Raw genomic sequence first — 21958 nt, 5'->3', positions numbered from 1 at the left:
TGGGAGGTTTTGAGGACGTAGCTTGGGAAAGTTCCTCCCGAGAAAAATTATGTCCTCATATGATTGAGGGCATAATCCTCTACTTAATTTCTTAGTTAATGACTTATTATGTATTTTATTTCAATGTAAAGGGTCGTGTCCCTAAGATATCATGTCGTGTCATAAGTTGGCTTATGACGATGAGATTCTCTAATTATTTATTAAAGATTGTCTTTTATTATTTATTCATTAAAAGTTTCAATTTCTGTACTACTTTTTATGTGTTATGTAATGAACGATAGTTAAGGGTCTTGTGCAAGACTCCAAAGGGTCAAGTAAGGCCGGTTATGACAGGAGGGTTCTCTCTAACTTCTAGTGGTTACTTTCGGGTTGTGACAGTTAAACCAAACACAAATGTACACATATAAGTGGATCCACTAGCTAGTCTTCCTAGGGGGACAACATAGATTATGAACTAAAAGATAGGTATTCTCCCTTCACATACCACAAGGCATTTGGGGACTCTTCTCATGGGATTCCACTGAAAGATTATCCCTTATTGGGGAGTCGACACCACATGTATAACTATACGGTGATTATTCCTCTATGGGAAATCATCACCTCCCATCGTCAAGTTCACTCGGTGCTAAGCTTGATCTCATACATCAATGTTTGATGTAGAATTAATTGTGAATATCCGCTTTAAAGCCTCCAAATACCTCCCTAGCTTGTCTTTATTGGTGTTTTCCAATAGAGAGAAAGAATAAAGAAGGAAGAGAGTTTTGTTTTATGAGTTGTAATTAGTGTAATGGTGTTCGGGTCTTTATATGGGAGTTTAATTAAGTTAAGACTTTCCTTAATACTTAAATTACAACCAAAACCCTTAAATAATTATTTAGTACTATGTTAAAACGTACAGAAAAATAGGACCCTCGTAGAAGAGACCTCGTCGACGCTCAATCTGTTAGTCGACGGCTGGTCCCTCCTCCATGCTGCTCACTCGTCAATCAGGTAAGAGACTGTGCTGGTGAGGACCTCTTAAATATTATCAATGTTTTGTTTGACAGTTGGCATCGAAGCGCTGTCGATCAACAGAGGACCCATTGATTCCCTTTCGTTGGTGCACACTACCCAAACAATGTTTTACTCAACTTGGAAGGGTCCTCCCCAAGGGACTTTTGTTGGTCCTTGGGGAGTCGTACCCACATGTTTCAACTATGAATCAAATTAAAAGTTTGTTAGACAACCTTCCAAAAATTTCATCTATTTCTGACTCAAAAATGCTAGTCAAATATGTTAAGTTCCGCTAGTACCTCCTAGAACAAGTTTCTGTATGTCATGGACGTTTTGGTTCCTAGACGTCCTAAATGACCTATATTCAATAAAATAATCCTTAAAACAGTGTCTAGACCCTATGACACTTATTTTAGGTTCTAGAATACTTCTTGGGTATTCGAAGTGTTACATTATCCCCCCCTTCGAAACATTCATTCTTGATGACACTAAAAATCTTTATAAAGAAGGAATAGACTCAAAACAAGCAGCCCAACCAACAAAAATACATAACAATATCAACAATACATAAAAACATCAACAATATTAATTACACAAGGGACATCAAAATTTCAATTACCACACATAAGGCTCAACAATACATTATGAGGAATATCCTTCTCATAGCAACAACTCAACATAATATAAATGAGTCAATTATGTCAAAGTTAAACTTATCAACATACCATATATTATTCTGTAAAGACTCACCATATCAGAATGCACGACATAACTCAAAACAACCAAAAGAACAAAATGTCAAGTCCAAATGCATAATTTTATAATGATTCACTATAACATTATCAAAAATGCATCTTTTACAAGACTTTGCTAAAAATCTATGAAACATCAATTTTTTGTCATTATTGTCATTATTAGTAAGAACTAATAGCCTTAGTTATTAAATTTATGAGGGTAATGGAACTTCATGTCGTCCTCGGCCTCCCATGTTGCACCCTCAACTAAGTGATTCTTCCATAACACCTTTACGGAAGTCACCTCTTTATTCCATGACCTCTTGAGTTTCCTATCATGAATTTCTACCAGCCTGTCGTCATAAGAGGGGTTACCCTTCAGACTATGACCCTTAATAGGAATAATAGACTTGGTATCACCACTACACATTTTAAGCATGGAAACATGGAAAACAATATGAACCGAAGCCAATTCACTAGGAATTTTCAATTCATAGGCAACCTTACATACCTTTTGCAAGATTTCATACGGACCCAAATAATGAGGACTCAGCTTATGTTTCTTATAAAATATAACCACCCCTTTCATAGCTGAAATTTTCAAATACACCTTATCATCTTCTTCAAATTTCAAATCACTTCTCGTATGATCGGCATAAGACTTTTGTCCACTATATGCCGTTTGCAACCGGTTCCTTATGATATGAACTTTTTCCAAAATCTTATGAATCAAATAAAGAAGGCTCACCAACATCAACCATCCAATAGGAGACCTACAAGGCTTCATAGGGAGACATGGAGATTGATCAATGAAAACTATTATTACAAGTAAACTATACCAACGTCAAATTCCTATCCCAATTTCCTTTGAAAACCATAATACAATCCCTAGCATGCGACACACAATCTCTTCTATGAAGATTCTAGCATAATCTTCAGCCAAATAAGTAGACTTGACAGGCATAAAGTGAGCGGACTTGGTCAAGCTGTCCCTAATGACCCATATAGAGTCATATTTTCTTTATGTCTTCGATAAACACACTACAAAATCCATATTGATGTCTTCCCACTATTATGTAATAACTTTGATTTCTTGTAGTAAGACACCTGCCTTTTGATGTTAGGCTTTCACTTGCTTGCAATTTGGACACTGAGCAACAAACTCTGCAATGTCCTTCTTCAAATCTTCCCAGCAACACACTTCTCTAAGGTCATGGTACATTTGTGTTAAAGTTGGATGAATGAAGTAGCGGAACCCATGGACACACAATCATTCTTGATACCTCAAAACACCATTACCCCTAAGAAGAATGCCTCATTAAGCTTGCCAAGGACCGGTTCCTTCAACTCCATCAATGATATATCAAGGTGTTGTTTGGACATTACTTCAACTGCCAATGATGACTCAGAGTTATGGTAGACCATAAAACCACAATTTGGAGAATCTTCCAACGTCACACCAACCTAGCAAATTTATTAACATCTTTCAATAGGTATCTTTTGGCTTCTAATATGTGAGAGACACTACCCATATTCATACGACATAGAGCATCGGCAACTACATTAGCCTTGTCGGGGTGATAGAGGACACCCATATCATAATCTTTCAATAGATTTAACCACATTCTTTGTCTGAGATTGAACACCTTTTGGTTAAACACATATTGGAGACTCTTATGGTTGGTATACACATCAACATGGACACCATACATGTAATGCCTCCATATTTTCAAGGCAAATACCATGGTCACTAAGTCAAGGTCATGACTTGGATAGTTTCTCTTATTCACTTTATGTTGCCTAGAACATAGGCTATTACATTACCATGTATCACAAGCACACACCCTAAGCCCACTCGAAATGAATAACAATACACAACAAAACCCTTTGTACCCTCCGGTAATGTCAATACCAGAGCTGAAGTAAGCCTATCTTTTAAAAATTTGGAAGCTTCACTCACATTCCTCCGACCACTCAAATATCTTGCACTTTTAGATCAAAGTAGTCAAGGGAGATGCAATGGACGCAAAACTATCCATAAACCTCCCATACTAACCTTTTAAACCTAAAAAGACCTAATGTCGATTGGAGTCAATGGTTTTATCCATTTTCTAATCGCCTCTATTTTCCCTAGATAAATCTCAACTCTTTCACTACAGATGATATCATCAAAAAATATCACTGTCCTCAACCAAAAGAACATTTGATATACTTGTCAAATAATTGATGTTCTTTAAGTACTTGCAAAACCACCATCAAATGGTTGATGTGGTCGCGCTCATTTTTCGAACATACAAAGATGTCATCAATGAAGACAATGACAAATGAATCTAGGTAACTTGGAAACACCCTATTCATTAGTCCACAAACACCACTAGAGCATTAGTGAGATCAAAGGACATTAATAAGAACTCATAATTATAATATCTAGGCCGAAATGCTGCCTTTTGTATATCCTCACCTATCATCCTATGTTGGTGATACCCCGACGTCAATTTAATATTAGAATAGTAGCTTGCCTCATAGATTTAATAAAAAAAGTCATCAATCCGAGACAGAGGATACTTGTTCTTTATTGTGACTTTATTGAGTTGGAGTTCATCAATACATATTCTTAAGGACCCATCCTTCTTCTTCACAAATATAACTGTAGCACACCATTTAGAAATACTAGGCTAATGAAGCCATTGGCTAGTATATCATTTAGTTGAGCCTTCAACTATTTCACTTCTTTCGGATCCATTTGATAAGGAAGAATTCAAATGGGATTTTTATCCGGTAGCAAATAGATACCAAAATCGATTTCCCGTTCAAGAGGAATACTGAGAAGATCATTAGGAAAGACCTCCAAAAATTCACTCCGTATGGGGACCAACTCAATGGGAGGAATTTATTGAGTCTACATCTTGGACTCTTACAATATGGTACAAACATCTTTTAGAAATCATTTTGCATGATTTTATACAAGAGATGATACGACCTCTAGGAATAGAATTTCCCCCCTTCCACTCTACAAAAGGTTCATTTTGAAAAATAAACGTCACCACCTTTGTTTTACAATTTATAGAGGAAAAGCAAGCACGCAACCATCCATACACAAAATAATATCAAAATCAAGCATATCGAGATCTACTAGTTAATATAAGAAACTCTATTCGGCAACATTATAGTAAATTTTCTATACACCCTTTTTTTTAACAATTGACTTACCCACCGGAGTACGCACTATAAAAGATTAATGCAAAATATCGGGCAAAATGTAAAACTTTTTAGCTACTATCGGGGTAACAAATGATAAAGTAGAACTGGGGTCAATTAAGGCACATACATCAATAGAGAAGACTTTAATCATATAGGTCACCACGGCGGGAGAAGTCTCTTGCTCACCCCAAGAGCAAAGGGAATACAAGAGGTTTGTCTTTGGAGCCTCACTAGAAAACTTGCTTGAGATTGACCACTCTTTTCTTGCAACTTTATATTAGGGAAATCCATAACCTTGTGGCCACTTTTCACAACTAAAACAACTACCCACAAAAGGGGTCCAAAATTCAAGACCCACAAGGTAAGTCTTCAAGTTAACATTGAAACTAATGGTAGTTTATCTAGCAAATCAAAAGAACATACCTCAAAACTATAGTGGAGGAATAGGGAGTATGCAAAGTTGTAATTGAGCAGCAGCAAAAACGACCACGAACACTGATCGGTAAGGAGACAGAATATGGAAAATTTGGGAAGAGAATGGGGTTTGTGGAAGTAAGGGAAGTGTGGGAATATTATGTTGGAATTGGAGTTAATGGGTGAGGAGGTTGGGGAAAATGAGAGGAAATAGGTAGGCAAATATTTATAGGGGTTATGTGAAGAGGTGGGTAACTGAAAAGTTTATAAACATTTAATATGTTCCTTAACAGGTCGGGTTAGGTAGGTGAGTGAGGGATCGACGATTTCCAATTGACGGACCATAAGTTGGTCGACGGTTGGTCGACCCCTCTCTTAATAGTGCCCTAACATAAAAATCATTAAATAATATACCAGGGTACGAGGGATCATACTGACGGTCTGTCGAACGGACAATGATCCGTCGATGGGTCCGTCGATCGGTACACCAGATGAATTTTCTGCATATTTCAGGTGATTTGGTCCCTACACATTTAACACTTATTAAGCTAATATTTTTGGCTTTTCTGGAGACTTTCTCAAATACGGACCCTACTCTATATTCTAGCAAACACTTTTAAAGAAAAATAAAGGAATATTAAGACGTGACATAAGTAATAAAAGAAAAAATAATGCAACAATGCCTAGAAAATTAGGAAAAACCTATACTTGGCTAGAGGATACATATTGGGTTTCCTCCCAATCAGCACTTAATTTAACGTTGCATCATGATGGAGGACTCCTGATTACTCTGACTTCATCAAGACGGTATGCCTTGATTACTTCATTTGCCATTTTAGCATGACCTCGATAGATTTTGATTCGTTGTTCACCTTGAAACTCACGCCCTCCTTGTTCTCCAACTCAACCTCACCATGAACTAATAGTTGGGTGATCAAATAGGGACCAGTCCATTTGGACTTGAGTTTTCCCAGAAATACGCGCAACCTAGAATCGAAAAAAAAACACCAAAGCCCCAACAAAAAAAATGCCCTTTTCAATCTTTTGGTCATGGTACTTCTTCATGTTTTCTTTGTAGAAAGCGGAACTTTCATATGCCTTCAAGTGAATTCAACCTCTTTAACCTCTGATCCATAGACTCATTCCAATCCATTTTCCACTTCTTCATTGCCCACATAGACTTATGCTCTAATTTAACCTGTAAGTGACAATCCTTCCCATATACAACTTTGTATAGGGATATACCTATTAGAATCTTGTGTGCTATCGGGTAGGCCCAAAGAGCATCATCAAACCTCCTTCACCAATCCGTCCTACTAGTATTCACCGTTTTTGCCAAATTATGCTTAATATCCCTATTTGACACCTTAACTTGCCCACTAGTTTGAGGATGGTAAGGAGTGTCAACATAATGGGCAATCCCATATTTTTCCAATAATACCTTAAACATTTTGATGCAAAAGTAGGATCCCACATCAATGATAATAGCCCTTGGGGTCCCAAATCCAGAGGATATGTTCTTTTTCAAGAGTGCGGTAACACTCTTCCCTTCATTATTCGCAAGTGCGATAGCTTCTACCCATTTTAACACATAATCGACATCCATTAGAATTTACCTCATCCAATGAGAACTCACAAAAGGGCCCATAAAGTCAATGCCGCACAAATCAAAAAATTCAATCACAAGAGTGGAATTTAAAGAGATCTCTTGCTTTCTCGAAATGCCACCATCTCTTTGGCATCTATCACATACCTTGGCGAACTCATGAGCATCTTTGTGGATGGTTCGTCAATAGTAGCCACATTGCAAGATGTTATGAGCTGTTCGGATAGCAATATGATACCCACCTACAAGCAAAAAATGACATGCCTCCAAAACACTCAACATATCAACTTACGACACACAACGCCGAATAAGGCCATTGAAAACACTCTTATATAAGTATCACTCATCCTAAAAGAAAATTTTCACATCATTCATGAATTTTTCTGTAGATGAAAGGACAAGTACGATGTGTCTATATCACTAGCCATATAATTTGCGAAATTGGCAAACCATGTAATCATGTCTTGGGAGGGAGCCGGTACATGCTCATCAAAGAGAGAATCATCAATTTCAGCCTTTTCACCTAACTCCCTTATTGCTTCATCTTCAAATTGGGACAACTGAACATCCACTTGATTTTTGGTCTCTTTTTTATATTTCACCTAAAAGTCAAAATTCTTGCAATAATGATACCCAGCAAATCAACCTCGGTTTCACATCCTTCTTTACCATCAAATATCTCAAAGTTGAATGATTAGTATGCACTATACTCCTCGTTGCAAATCAAATAGGAGCAAAATTTCTCAAAAGCAAAGTCTATGCTGCAAGCAGCTCTTGTTGAGTCATGGTGTAGTTATTTTGGACTTCACTAAGGGGTTTACTATGATAATAAATGGGATGAATGATTTTTGTCTCTTACCTGTCCCAATACCACATCGAGAGCAATCCACTCGCATCACACACCACCTCATATGGCTTGCTCTAATCCTGAGAAATAAAGATAGGTGCAGACACCAACTTTTCCTTCAATTCACCAAATGCCTTAAGACATGATTAATAAAAATAAAACTTACACTCTTACTCAAGAAACTTGCACAATGGATGTGTAATCATTAAAAAAACCTTCATGAACCTCCAGTAAAAGACTGCATGCCCAAAAAAACGTCTCACACATATTTAAGAGATTGGTGGGGGAATTATCTCTATTACATCAACATTAGCCAGATCAACCTCTATGCCCTTCTCTAAAATATGATGCCAATACAATACCTTACTACAACATGAAGTGACATTTTTCAAAACTTAGTACAAGGTTGCAATCTTCATACCTCTTAAAAACCATGGACAAATAACTCAAACACCACTCAATGAAGTCACCAACCACTGAAAAATCATCCATAAACACCTCAATAGTGTCCTCCACCATATCGGAGAATATTGACATAATACATCTCAGAAATTTTGTCGGTGCATTAAATAACCCAAACGACATTCTCTTGAATGCGAAGGTCCCATAAGGACAAGTAATAGTATTTTTCTTTTGATCTGCTGGTGCAATAAAAATCTTAGTATAGCGTTAATAACCATAAAAAAATAGTACCACCCCTAACCTGCAAATCTATCCAACATCTGATCAATGAAGAGCATAGAAAAATTGTCCTTCTTGGTCCATGCATTTAATTTCTTGATACACACCTCCATCTAGCCAGTGTTATCATTGGGACAATATTATTTTTCTCATTAGAGACAAAAATCATTCCCCCCTTCTTAGATATACACTGAATAGGGCATACCAAACTACTATCAGCGATTATATATATCACTCCAGCATCCAACCACATAATAATTCCTTCTTCACAATCTCTTGTGTTGGTGGATTTAAACATATCTGGTGCTTAATACATCTCTTGTGATAGGCCATGAGTTGGATTTTATGTAAACAAATCTTGGTAGGGATCCCAATAATATATGCATAGTCCACCGAATAGCTCTTTTATATTTTTTAATACCTCCACCAAACATTCAACTTGATGCACATTCAAATCTGATGCAATAATTACCAGAAAAATGCCACATTTACCAAAGAATCATACCTCATATGAGGTGGTGGAGCCTTAAGTTCTACATTTAGATCCTCCATTATAGATGGTTTCGCAGGTGTAAACTCGCGATTCTTCCTATCTAACTCCTACTTCTTTAGTTTAAACCGAACGTTACCTCAATCAAGTGCCACGACCAATGACCCATACTCTTCAATGCTATCACTATCAAAATTCATGATCAAAGCCGCTAGTATTTCTACACCTAGACGCTCTTCTATTTGTACCTTAGATGACTTTTCAACGCTGTAAGATATGGAAGATACCGATTGGATCTCACCACTTTTCCTCATGGACCAACAAATACTGAAAGTCACTTCTTCATTTTTCAACCAAAATTTCATTTGCCCTTCCTCCATATCAACCAAATCTCTACATGTATACAGGAATGGCCTCCCTAGAATAATAGGTGCCTAAAAATCAACCTCACAATCAAAAATAACAAAATCTGCTTGAAATATGATGACTCCACCTTTACTTACACATCGTAGAGTATCCCAATAGGCCTCTTCACCGTTTGATTGGCCATCAGTAGTCGCATTGCAATGGGCTTTGGATCACACACATCCAACTTATTGTTAATAGAGAGATGCATGACATTTATGGTTGCCCTAAGATCACATAATGTTTACGCATAGTGTACTAACCCGATTGTAAATGGAATAGTGAAGGAACCCGGATATTCTTTCTTTTGCACTAAAGACCTTGTCGAAACAACACTAAAATGTTACATTCTATCATCATCCTCAAAACTGGCCGATCTTTTCTAGTTACAATATCTTTCATGAACTTTGCATAACCAGGCTTTTGTTCAAGAGTTTCTATCAAAGGGTCATTTATGGTAAGGTTTTTGAGCATAGTGATACAACGCTTGTATTTACCATACTCAGTTTTTGTCAGTAACCTCTCTTAGAATGCAGGTGGTGGTCTAGGAATCGAGATCACCTTTTGAGGTACCTCAGCTTCTTTCGCCGTTTTGTCTCCTAAATCAGCACTAACCTCCACTACCTTATCATGACCTTTTATCACATTTTCTACACTATATGGCATCGGCGGGTCAATGTTTTTCTTACTACCTCGAGTTGTGACCGCAATACAATCTCCATCCTTTTTTTTTGACAGTATTTCTAGGAATAGTGCTTTGTTTGTGTGGGTTCACAGTCGAAGACAATTGGGCCATTTGCAACTCAGGATGCTTGACTGAGATTGCATGTGCGTCAAATATTTTCCAAATACTCGCTAAGTCACTCCTCAAATATTTTCTGTGCTAATCACTAGCGTCGAACCTCCTCATACTTTTCTACAAAATATTCTCAACTCGCGCCATACTAACTCCACCATCCCTAGGAGCAACTAGTTTTTGAGGTGGAACATGTAACCCACTCCTATCATTTCTTTTACAATAGTTACCTTGATTAAAGTTTTTTTTGCGATTGTAATTCCCATCTGAGACAAAATGACCCTCTCGGTTGTAATAACAATATTTTCGACCTATGTTTACTTTATCTTGGCGCAAATTCTCCTGATTTGAGCCTTGGGCATTTGGTAGGAAACCCCTTGTTTTCTCATTTATCACATTAGATACCTCCATATAAAAATAGTTATCAGTCGGCGGCGGTGGTTTAGATAAGTAGTTCACCGTATTTACCTTTTATGCACCTCCAGTGACGTGTTTAAGCGCTAACCCAAGCCCATCTATCATTTGAGACATTTCTTCACGAATCTCATCTGTGGTTGGGTTGTGTGCGGATTGCACTATAAAAGTTTCTCTTCCAGTTTCTAACTTCCTAGTGCTCCAAGCTTTGTTTTTTCGGGAGACTTTCTCTAACTTATCACCAATCTCAGCATACAGACCCTCCCCATAAGAAGCACAAACTATCATATCAAGTACTACATTATTATTATCATTATGTCCCTCAGAGAAGTAATCTTTCAGTGACTCATTATTGATGCGGTGACTAGGGACACATCTAAAGAACAACGTGAACCTATCCCACGAACTACTGATTGAATCTTCTGGTAGTGCCAGAAAGTTGTTCACCCTATCTTTGTTGTTTAGCTTCTTAGATAATGGGTAGTAACGTTCGAAGAACACATCCCTCAATCGATTCAAAGTAGAGATTGAGTTATAGGGTAGCTTTGTAAACCATATAGTAGCCTCTCGTGTCAGTAAGAGAGGGAGCACTCTTAACCCATTGACGTCCATGTTCGAATCAGTCCTCCCCATAAAACTATTACACACCAACCCCACTTTGGCGATGTGAGGATGTGGGTCCTCAAAAGATAGTCCTGAAAACAAACCTCTATCTGTGGGCATTTGTATCAGACCACTAGTTACCACAAAAGTATGACCTAGTGGTAGAGGAGGTAGGACAAGTGGCCCATAAAAGTTAGTGATTTTAACATTTCTCTTATAATACTCTTGAGGGTGTGGGGCGAGAGGTTCCCTCCACTGATTATTTTCACATTGGTTAACAACAACAACTTGATTATGAGCATCAACCAGCGGGGGAAATTGAGGGTTGATCTATTCATCGATATAGGCAGGATTGTTTTTAATATTCATTCTAAGAAGTGTGCAATTTAGTTCTCGATCAAGTGGAAGTATTAGTTCTCCTCAGCACCGTATACTTGGCATATACTACAGCTAGATTTGCATAAGATAAAAACAAAGAGAATATGTAAAATTAGGAAATTTTTGACTAAACTTTTGTAGTGTTTTTAAAGTTAATCTAAAACCCACTTTCCCCGGCAGCGGCGCAAAAATTTGATACGCTCAAATTTACTTTTCAGAAAGAAGAGTAAACGTTCAAATAGATTTAAGAACCCAACTATGAGGCTGGGTTCAATCCCACAAGGAAAATGATTTAGAATTAAATTTGACCGACAATTTCTTTTAATTAATCAAGTCCTCTCCAAAAAAGGTAATAAAAGGGGGGTTATAAATAATAAAAGGAATTAAATATTTCTATGTAAACAAGTGGCAAGAATGAATATTTGATATTTATCAAGTGATGAGAGTAACTAGGCATAAGTGTTTGCCATAGGATCGTAACGCAGTAATTCTAGCTATAACAATCCTCTATTAGTATCTTGTATACCATGTGTTAAGTTATGTATCCTTCATTCCTTAGTCCGAGAACTAGGGAATTTCATTGCGCACCTTTGTCCGGCTACATGTGTATGCTTTACTAAACAATATTTTTACCGCGTATTAAGAATCATAACTGATGTATGGCTTAATTGTTAATTCGCACCTATCGACACTAGCCTATTACATAGTGTATATTAAATCTATGTTAATAATAATTTTGTTATTATCTACCTCCTTTGTCCAGCAAGTAGCAACAAGGAGAGTTCTAACGCCTGCACTCCTTAAAAAGAGATTTAAACGAATGAATTATCAATACATGCAAGACACTATTCTTGAATTGTTATTTTAGCTAGTTTTTACCTTTTATTTACCCATGGTTCACACAACCCTAACTATGTGTTTAGCTACCCATGATCATAATTACACAATAATATTGATTATACAAGAAGTCATGTGCTTATATTAATTATATTGAAGAAAATAAAGAATATCACTTCAATTCAAGGAAATAATGCAATAAATAGTTCTGGAAAAATGAAGTATTATCCACAACCCAATATTCAACAATGAATATTACAAATCAGAAAAAATAAAAAAAAGATTCTAAGCCCCAAAACCTGGTTTTTACAAGTATTTATAATAAATAAGTTATAACATAAAAAGGAAATCTATTTATGGAAATCTGCCCCAAAACACGTCTGAGTCGACGATTAGACTGATAGACCGTTGAGGATTTCCATCGTTTCGCACTTACAATCTTTTTAAGATACTTTCTTCTCAACCTAACTTTTACCATCGATGGACCAGGATGACGGTCCTTTTAGTTCACAAGAGTCTGTTGATGGCTTCTCCACAGATAGAATCTTTTAAATACGGGTAATGGGCTACTTTCTGTTAGCAATGACGGCTGTGCAGGACAGTCCGTCATGGAGATGACGGTCCGTTGATAGCTATCGTAGCCCCACAATTCTTAAGAATTCCCCGATCTTCGTTCACCATCATTTTGTTCAGACGACGGTTTCCACCTACAGACCGTTGAGGGGTCGACAGATCGTCGATGGCTCCACAGGTCATGATTTCTGCAATTTCAACATGGTTCATCCGTGATTTCATTATGGGCATTTATCCTAAAAACAAAGAGAAAAACACATTAAAACTACTACAAAAAGGTCTTAGACAAATACTAAAATTATGGAAAAATCATTGAATGTACTGCGAAACCACGGTACATTATGTACTAAGACAACTTTCGAAAGACCTCAAAAAGTGGGAATTAAATTGGGAACCTATATCCGAAATTATTGACAAAGGGTCCCCATGAAACTTTACTATATACTTAATGTACAATGGAGAATAATCTTCCGCTGAATGAGAAACTATGACGAGAACGAAATGGGCCGATTTAGACAAACTATCCACAACAACCCAAATTTATTCATGCTTCCTACAGGTACGAGGCAAACCTACCACAAATTTGATGTTGACATCTTTTTACTTCCAAGTTGTGATATCAATATCTTGGGTTATACCTCCCAGTTCTTGGTGTTCGACCTTGACTTTTTGGGAATATGAGCAGAAAGCCATAAAGTTTGCTATGTTCCCTTTCATTTTGTTCCACCAATAAATCACGCACGAGTCACTATACATTTTTGTGACCCCCCGATGGATAGACTATCGGGACTTATGGACCTCTTATAAGATTGTTTCCCTCAAGACATCGACATCCGGAACACATAACCTTCATTGGTGACGAAAAACAATACTTTTTCATTTAGAGAAATTTTTTATAGATTTTTTAAGAACTGATTCATTCAAATCCATCAATAGTGGATCAAGATGTTGCTTAGATTTCACCTTAACCACTAAACATGATTCATAGTTATGTCAAACCATGAAACCAGCCTTTAAAGATTCTTTTAGTCGAATAGACAACAGAACTAACCTATGTACCTCTTTTACTAACTTCTTTTTATCATTAACAACATGAGTCACAATACCCATAAATATTCAAATTAAACCATCTGCAACAACATTAGCTTTCCTGGAGTTGTAAGGGACACTCATAAAATAATCTTTCAAAAGATCTTACCACCTTCTTATCCATAGTTTCAAGCCTTTTTGAGTGAACGCATATTGGAGACTATTCTGATCGATGAAAACATCTACATGAAATCCTTATAGGTAATTTCTTTTAATTTTTAATGAAACACTATGGTTGCTAGCTCAAGGTCATAAGTTGGGAAGTTCTTTTCATGCACTTTGAGTTGCCTAGAGGCATAAGCTATTACCTTACCATGTTCCATGAGTAAAAAACTGAAACCTACTCGGTAAATTACACTATAAACACAAAAAATCCTTGGTGCCCTCCGGTAAGGTCAACATCGGAACAGAGTGAGTTTATGTTTCAATAATTAGAAGTTGTTTTCACACGATTCTGACCATTAAAACTTAGACTTCTCTTGGGTCAAGTTCGTTAATGGAGATGCGATAGATTAAAATCCCTCTACAAAATCCTATAGTACCCAGTTAAACCCACAAAGTTTCAATTGTTAGTAGGACTCAAAGGTCTAGGCCAACTTTTGACTGCATCTGTCTTTCTTGGATTGACCTCTACCCCTTCATTAGATAAAATATGATAAATAAAAGCAATTCTCAACAAAAATGCACATTTAGTAAATTTAGCAAAAAGATTGTATCCTTAAGAACTTCCAATGTCACATTCGGGTTTACCGCCTAAACGTAACCACTGTAGTCGTCCTTTTTAAGAACTAAGAATAGCCTTTTAGTCTCATGTTATTACATTCAAAGGTTTAAAAATAAGGAAAACTTTAAAACTTTCATTATCACTACTTGGAGGTTTACATAGACCTCTCCATACACATAATATATTCATTTGGAGTATACATAGATCCTTCGTATAGGAAGGTTACATAGCCTTCTACCTTTATTCCGCATACACATACCAAAAAATGTAGAAACAGTCTCAATGATTTTCTCATACCATACCATCTAAACAAATATCACAGTATAGGCATAGACCTTACATCAATCCGACAAGACCATGTATAGGTCATGCGAAAGTACAATACACCATTAAAAAAGAAAGGAATGAAAGAGTAAATAAGATCATAAAAAAATGTGTAAGCTAGAGGACGACATTGTCGTCGAAAATTGAGTACCTACTCCACTTTGATGAAAGGATGAATCGAAACCTTCAACAATGTCTCCTTAAAAAATCTTCAACGACCGGAGCCTTATATGTTTTGCGGAGAAGGAATGAAAATAGGGTTAGTACTCCACATGTACTAAGTATGGGATCTTATGCACATACAAAAGAAAAAACATGCTAAAAGGGACTTTTTATCAAAACATACCAAATTACCATATTAGGAACATAATGCGAACTCAAGTAAGTCACGTCAACTAACCGAACATGCTTACTATCTGACCAAGTAATACTTATCCCAACATACTTAAAACTATCATTTACACAACCCTAATATAAAGGAACAATATCACATGAATGAATAAGAGTCAAACATATCATAATAAGCAAGAAAACTACTCACAAGTCATTTTCAAGTAGACGAGTGCAATGACCAAGCAAAACTCCATAACATTACTCAATCAAGTATCCTCAACTAGAAAACATGACCAATGTCAAACTTTACATATCATGGCATTTAGGTTTACATTTCATCATATATTAACATTATAACCCAAGGCATACTCATAAATGATCTAATAAATATACATTATAACAGACATGCCATGGTCATCATATATACATCATATATTATCATAACATAAACATACTTTCCTCAAGGCTAACTAGTGTAATATTTAGGTAGAGTCTCATACCCCTACCTAGACTAGGCTAGAGCCCTTAGGTTATCCAAGTTAGAGTTCATGTCCTTTAATTCGTTGTACCTTTTGAGAACATATTATCGTAATCGACATAGACCCCATGATCTAGTGTTGAATCCGGTGTTATAACACCCTACATCAAAGGAACGCAGACTACTTGCCAAGGTAGTACAAAAATGTGAGACATAGCAACAGCGTGTTTCCACTACCTAGCTTTCCTATGGGCAAACATCGATCAAGAACTAGGAGATATAGTTGGACCCTCTTTTTGCGCCATGCCTTATAGTCTTTAATCTCAAGAGTAACGTAGTGTTCCTACCTTCCTTATATGGGAAGGGACTCTCCTCAATCTAGTTAACTTGATGCTATGCTAGAGTCCCTTTTGGGAAATGTCTTTAACCTTTAATTATCAATCATAGATTAATTTAAATCATAGGGTATACCACTTTTATAATCATCATCATCAATAGATCAATAAGAATTGTATGAGTAAAAGTCCTTTTATCAGAATTCATATAAGTGAGATTAACACATTAGCATATCAAGGCACATTGATAATTTTCACCATACTTATATCACATACACCTTAATAAAACTCACAACATAGTAAGTAAATACATTTTAATTCAACATTATACAACGCTATAATACTAGTATTAGGCATACTCCAATGTAATATCATGACTTAGCAACAATGAATAACAATTGGAAGTATTGATAGAGATTGTAAGACTAACCAAATCTCACTCATAGTTTATAATGAAGGTCTTAGCATCAAACCATAACTCAACCTAATTAGGGGAGTAACATTATCACACAATGGTAACCAATATGATAACAAGGCAAATTGTATCTCTATAACACAATTCAACTCTAGATCATAACTTGAGACAAGATACATAGGCTAAGTTCACATAATAATTCATAACCTAAATCATATCTAAAGAACTATGACGATAGTACTATAACTTATCTTAATTTAATGATAATAACAACATATTATACTAATCAAATCAACAACAAAATGGAATAATCACAATACAACATATATCAAGATCACTACCAAGGGTTAGGGATTGAGGATCATATTCTTCAATTTAGACAAAAACATCAACAATTACCATAAATAATATGAATTACATGTTAATATACTCAATATAACCCTATGAAATTTTTAACAACTCAATCGCTAACTTCAATTTCGTAATTGGATGAAACCCATAAGAAAACTCAACTTTTGAAATATTCTTAGAAGGAACCCTTTAAGGAAATAGTCACAATGGTGAATAGAACCCATATCTTAACGTTTGAAAATAATTTGATGGTTAATTCGTCCCTTTCCATCCCCCAAACCCTAATCCTTGCTAGTCTTCAATAGTGAGTTCATGTAGAGAGAAAAATAAGACAGAAGGAACAGAGTTTATTTGAGAGTTGTCTTTATGTTATTGAGGGTTGAGGGTATTTATAGTGGGACTGAATAAACTTAATTAGTCTCCCTTTAATAACCTACTAACCCCAAAACCACATAATTAATTGAATAAACTTAATTAAAAATGTGCAACATCTTAGGACTTGCATAGACGAGACCCCGATTGATGGGTCGTTTGTGAGTCTACGGACATGCCCTATGTCTGTCCTTCACTTCGTTGTCTTGGTAAGAGAGTGTGCAGGAGAGTGAATTTCCCCAATTTTTTGTGGGGGATGACAGTGGCGGCTACGCCGCGTCAATCCACACAAAGACAGTATCCTGCACCTTTGCACTCGCCGATAAGTTTTGAGGCAGTGGGGTAAAGGGCTTTCTCCACCATACTAAGTGTTGGATGACAATGACATCGATGCCCCATCGATATTTACATGGGATGTCTTCTATCCGTTTGGTGCACACATCAAGGCAGTATTGCATCAAACTACAATGGTCCTCCTGATGGGCCCTTGGTTGGTCCTTGGGGAGTCGTACCTTGAAGCTTCAATCATGAAACCACTCAAACACCTATTTTATACCTTTCCACAATTTTATATACATTTCTGACTCCCAAAAGTTAGTCAAATAGGCTAAGGCACACTAACATCCCTTTAAACAAATTTCTGAAATGTTATGGACGTTCTCGAACATTTTGGTTCTTAAACCTCCTAAATGACCTATATTTATTGAAGATGGACTTAGAAAAAGTAATTAGAATTTATTACACTTATGTTAGGATTTTCAATGTGTCTTAGATTTCAAGGTGTTACATCCAACACTATCCCCAAAGGCTACATATGATCATTGTCACTCTTAGGGCATATTTAGTTCAAACCCATCTTTATTTTTAACAAATAGCAACAGGGCATCAAATGGGGATATGATTGGTTGAATAAAACCCTTATCTAGAATATCCTTGAGTTTAGTATTTAATTCCTTCTACTCGGACATGGCTGTCCAGTAAGGAGGGATTTAATTAGGTTGAGTAATCGACAATAATTTGTCGCCAAAATCTATTTCCCATTTGGGAGGAAACATGGGTAAGTCTTCGGGAAAGACTTCCAAAAACTCTCTCTTTATGAGAACCGACTATAATGGAGGAGTCTTGGAATCAAGATCCATCACTCTCACAATATGATAGAGATATCACTTTGTAATGAACTTACATGCTTTAAGACATGAAATAATTTGACCATTTGGAGTTAGGTTTCCCCTTTTCAATCCTAAAATGGGTTCATAAGGAAATTGAAACTTTACTAACCGAGTTATCAATGGAGGAAAAACAAGCATGAAGCTAATCCAACTCCAAAATAATATCAAAGTCCCACATATCAAGTTCTATCAAAACAACTAGTGTGACTCCATTGGGCAATGATATGGGACAACCCTTTTAAACTCTTTTAGCAACTACTAAATAATTCACTAGGGTAGAAATCCAGAAGGGTTCATCTCATACATCAGGAAGCATACAAAATTTCATAGTCACTAAAGGACTTACGAAACACAAAGTTGCATCGGGATACAATAAGGCATAAACATCAATTGAAAATACTTGAAATACTGGTAACAACATTCGAAGAGCTCTCTTGACCTCCTTGTGATTGGAGGGAATATAAATTATTCCTCTCAGGAGCTTCCAGATTCCTAGCACTTGCTTGTTCTTGAGAATTTTCCCTTTATTTTGCTTTAACATAGGACAATATATATTCAGTTGAAAACTCTTAAATCAACTAAAGCAATTACCCATGCCAAGTATGTACTTTCCTTCATATTTTCTACCACACTTAACACAAATATGCATCTCCATATAAGAACCACAAACTATTCCTTCTTGAGGCTTGGGGTTAGACTTTTTACCTTTGTTTACCCTTGGATTATTATGAGGACCTTGGTTGGAGAATCTCTTCTTGAACCTTTGTTTATCTTGAACATTAAATCTAGCCTTAGAATAATTTTCATATTCGACCCTTGTCCACTAAAACTTCATAATAACTTACTTAAGCTTTTGCTCCTCAATTTTTTCGACATAAATCGTCAGATAAGAGATGTCCATGCGAGGAAGCGACATAGCCTACCTACATTGATTAACCACAAAGTGGGATATCGCCATAAAAAATTTGTTTATCTCATCCATAGAAACTGCCACCATAGTAGGAGAATATTTTGATAGATAAGTGATATTGAGGCTATAGTCCACAATGCTCATACCCCTTGAAAAAGATTGAAAAATTGTTGCACTATCCTCTAACTAAATTCCAAGGGAAACAACCTAATAATTAAAGTCGTCTTGAATGAATTCCAACTATGCAGACATTCTTTAATAGACCTCTCTTTCTTTTATTGCTCATACAAAACTTCTTCCCTATCTTTGAGTTGACAAGAGACTAGAATTGCCTTTTCTTGTGATGAAACACCCATAAAATATAACACCTCTAACACTTCATCAATGAACCCTTGAGGGTCCTCTTCAAATTTGGAGCCAAAGTTAGTAGGGTATTCATCGTTGTGAAATCCTTAAACCTAGAACCTGTAGTGCTAAGATTTGGGTGCATCCTAGTGTTCCTAGAAAATATGAGTTTCCAACACTTCAGTCAAACTATGTATAGCCACCCTTATCTATACATTAGACATAAACCCTTGTTCAATAGAAACTTAAGGGTTTTGAGGAGCTTGATGGGGAACCACCGCATTCACATTCTCCTCCTCGGACCTCATAGCATTAGTCTTTCTTGCATTTATTGCCTATAAGAACAAGAAAAGGATTACAAGAATGGAAAAGATAGAGTTAAGAGTCTTCGGCACAATTAATGAGTAAATAGAGAGCTAAAGTTCCTAAGTATCTCATAGCCTCTCATTCATAAGTGTGGTGCGATTTACACACATACATAATAATCTACTTGAAGGGGTATTTTGTAACATTAATCCTACATTATACTCAATCTTATGCTTAGATATCAAGTTTGTAATGATCCGAGAGAACCCCTAGTCGTTACCGGCGTATTCAACCACAAAGAGGTCTTTTACAAGCCCTAAGCATTCGTCATCACATGTATCAAAGGATACAAAGTGGATAACATTAAAACTATTACTTTGGAAGTTCAACATCACTTCATATATGAAAAATAGAATCTAACTTTGTCACATCATACAATCTAGTCACCGAAGTGTAGAATTTGGGATTTATCCCTTACATCAATAAGAACTCTAGAAATAGGAAATACAACAACTTCTTCCAACGTAAGCAATGGAGCTTAAAGCTAGAACATAAAGGTCTTGTCATTGAACTTAAGGACTCGCCAACTTCTAGAGTAAAATCCATGTATCTTGAGAAATAGCCATAAAATTTCCTCAAAGGATCAAACCTAAAATGATTTTGAAAAAAGGATGAAAATATAGGTTAGTACTTCACACGTACTAAGAACGGGTTTGAAGCATAAAATCAATAATGCATGTATGAAAGTACATTTTAATCCTAAAATGCTTTTTACCAAGTAATACAAATATTCACATGAAGTAAACATCATAATCCAACCCAACATGATATCATCTTAACATGTAAACAACCCAAGAAATACTTTTTCAATTCAAAGAATAGTATACCGTAACCTTATCAAAAGCTAAATATCACATTAAGCGACCCACTTCATACATACATTTTAAATATAATATCATAACTTATCATATACGTAATGATCATACATAATACATAGTCAACATAGTAATAAGAGAATACTTCTACAACCATCTCTTAGTATTCCCCAGTGCAACGTGTAAGAGAAGTATCATACCCTCTTTTACACTATGTAGAACCCCTTAACTAAGACGTTGTAAGAGTTCATATATTTACTTTTAGATTATCGAAATAGGTTGCAATAACCTATATTAGACCATGTAACTACATAGGATCTTGTGTTCCAGTCCCACACCGAAAAGAAAAGGTTAGAACATGCCTAAGGTGCAACTTTTTGTACATAGCTTTCTAGGTGGATCCATTAATCTAGAGTCCTTTGGGGGAACATAGTTAAGAGTCGAGAAGATTGTTACTAAAAAATGTATCTTTCTAAACATAAGGGCTTCTATATCATGTGATAACACATATATTGGAAATTCGAACTTGGTAGAAATGAGGAAACCCATAAAAGGAAGCGTACTTACTAAACGTGAGATCCCCATCTCACGTACATTCCCTTTTGCTGCTAATAATCTATTACCTTTAGTAAGCATATTTAGTCATCACAAAAGTTCACATTATCCTTTACTAGACTCATATTGTAAACATCTTACATAATAGCCATATCAGTTCATAAGTGAGAACAATAATTTCACTTTAGATATACTATAAAGTGAGTAATCGATTCACTTTAACATTGCATTATAATCATGAGAACAACCTTTCAATCATATAATAATCATACCATATCATACATATATACTTTATACCTAATTCTACTTTATGAGGTTCAGGATGATGGGACCTTGTCATTAAAAAAACAAAAACACATTAGATATAGAAGCATTAATAGTTAAAGATTTTATATTTAATACTTA

The sequence above is a fragment of the Solanum lycopersicum genome, chromosome 4 (assembly GCF_036512215.1).
Source record: "Solanum lycopersicum chromosome 4, SLM_r2.1".
NCBI lineage: Eukaryota > Viridiplantae > Streptophyta > Magnoliopsida > Solanales > Solanaceae > Solanum > Solanum lycopersicum.
The sequence above is the reverse complement of the archived record's forward strand: the minus strand, read 5'-3'. Positions refer to the sequence as shown.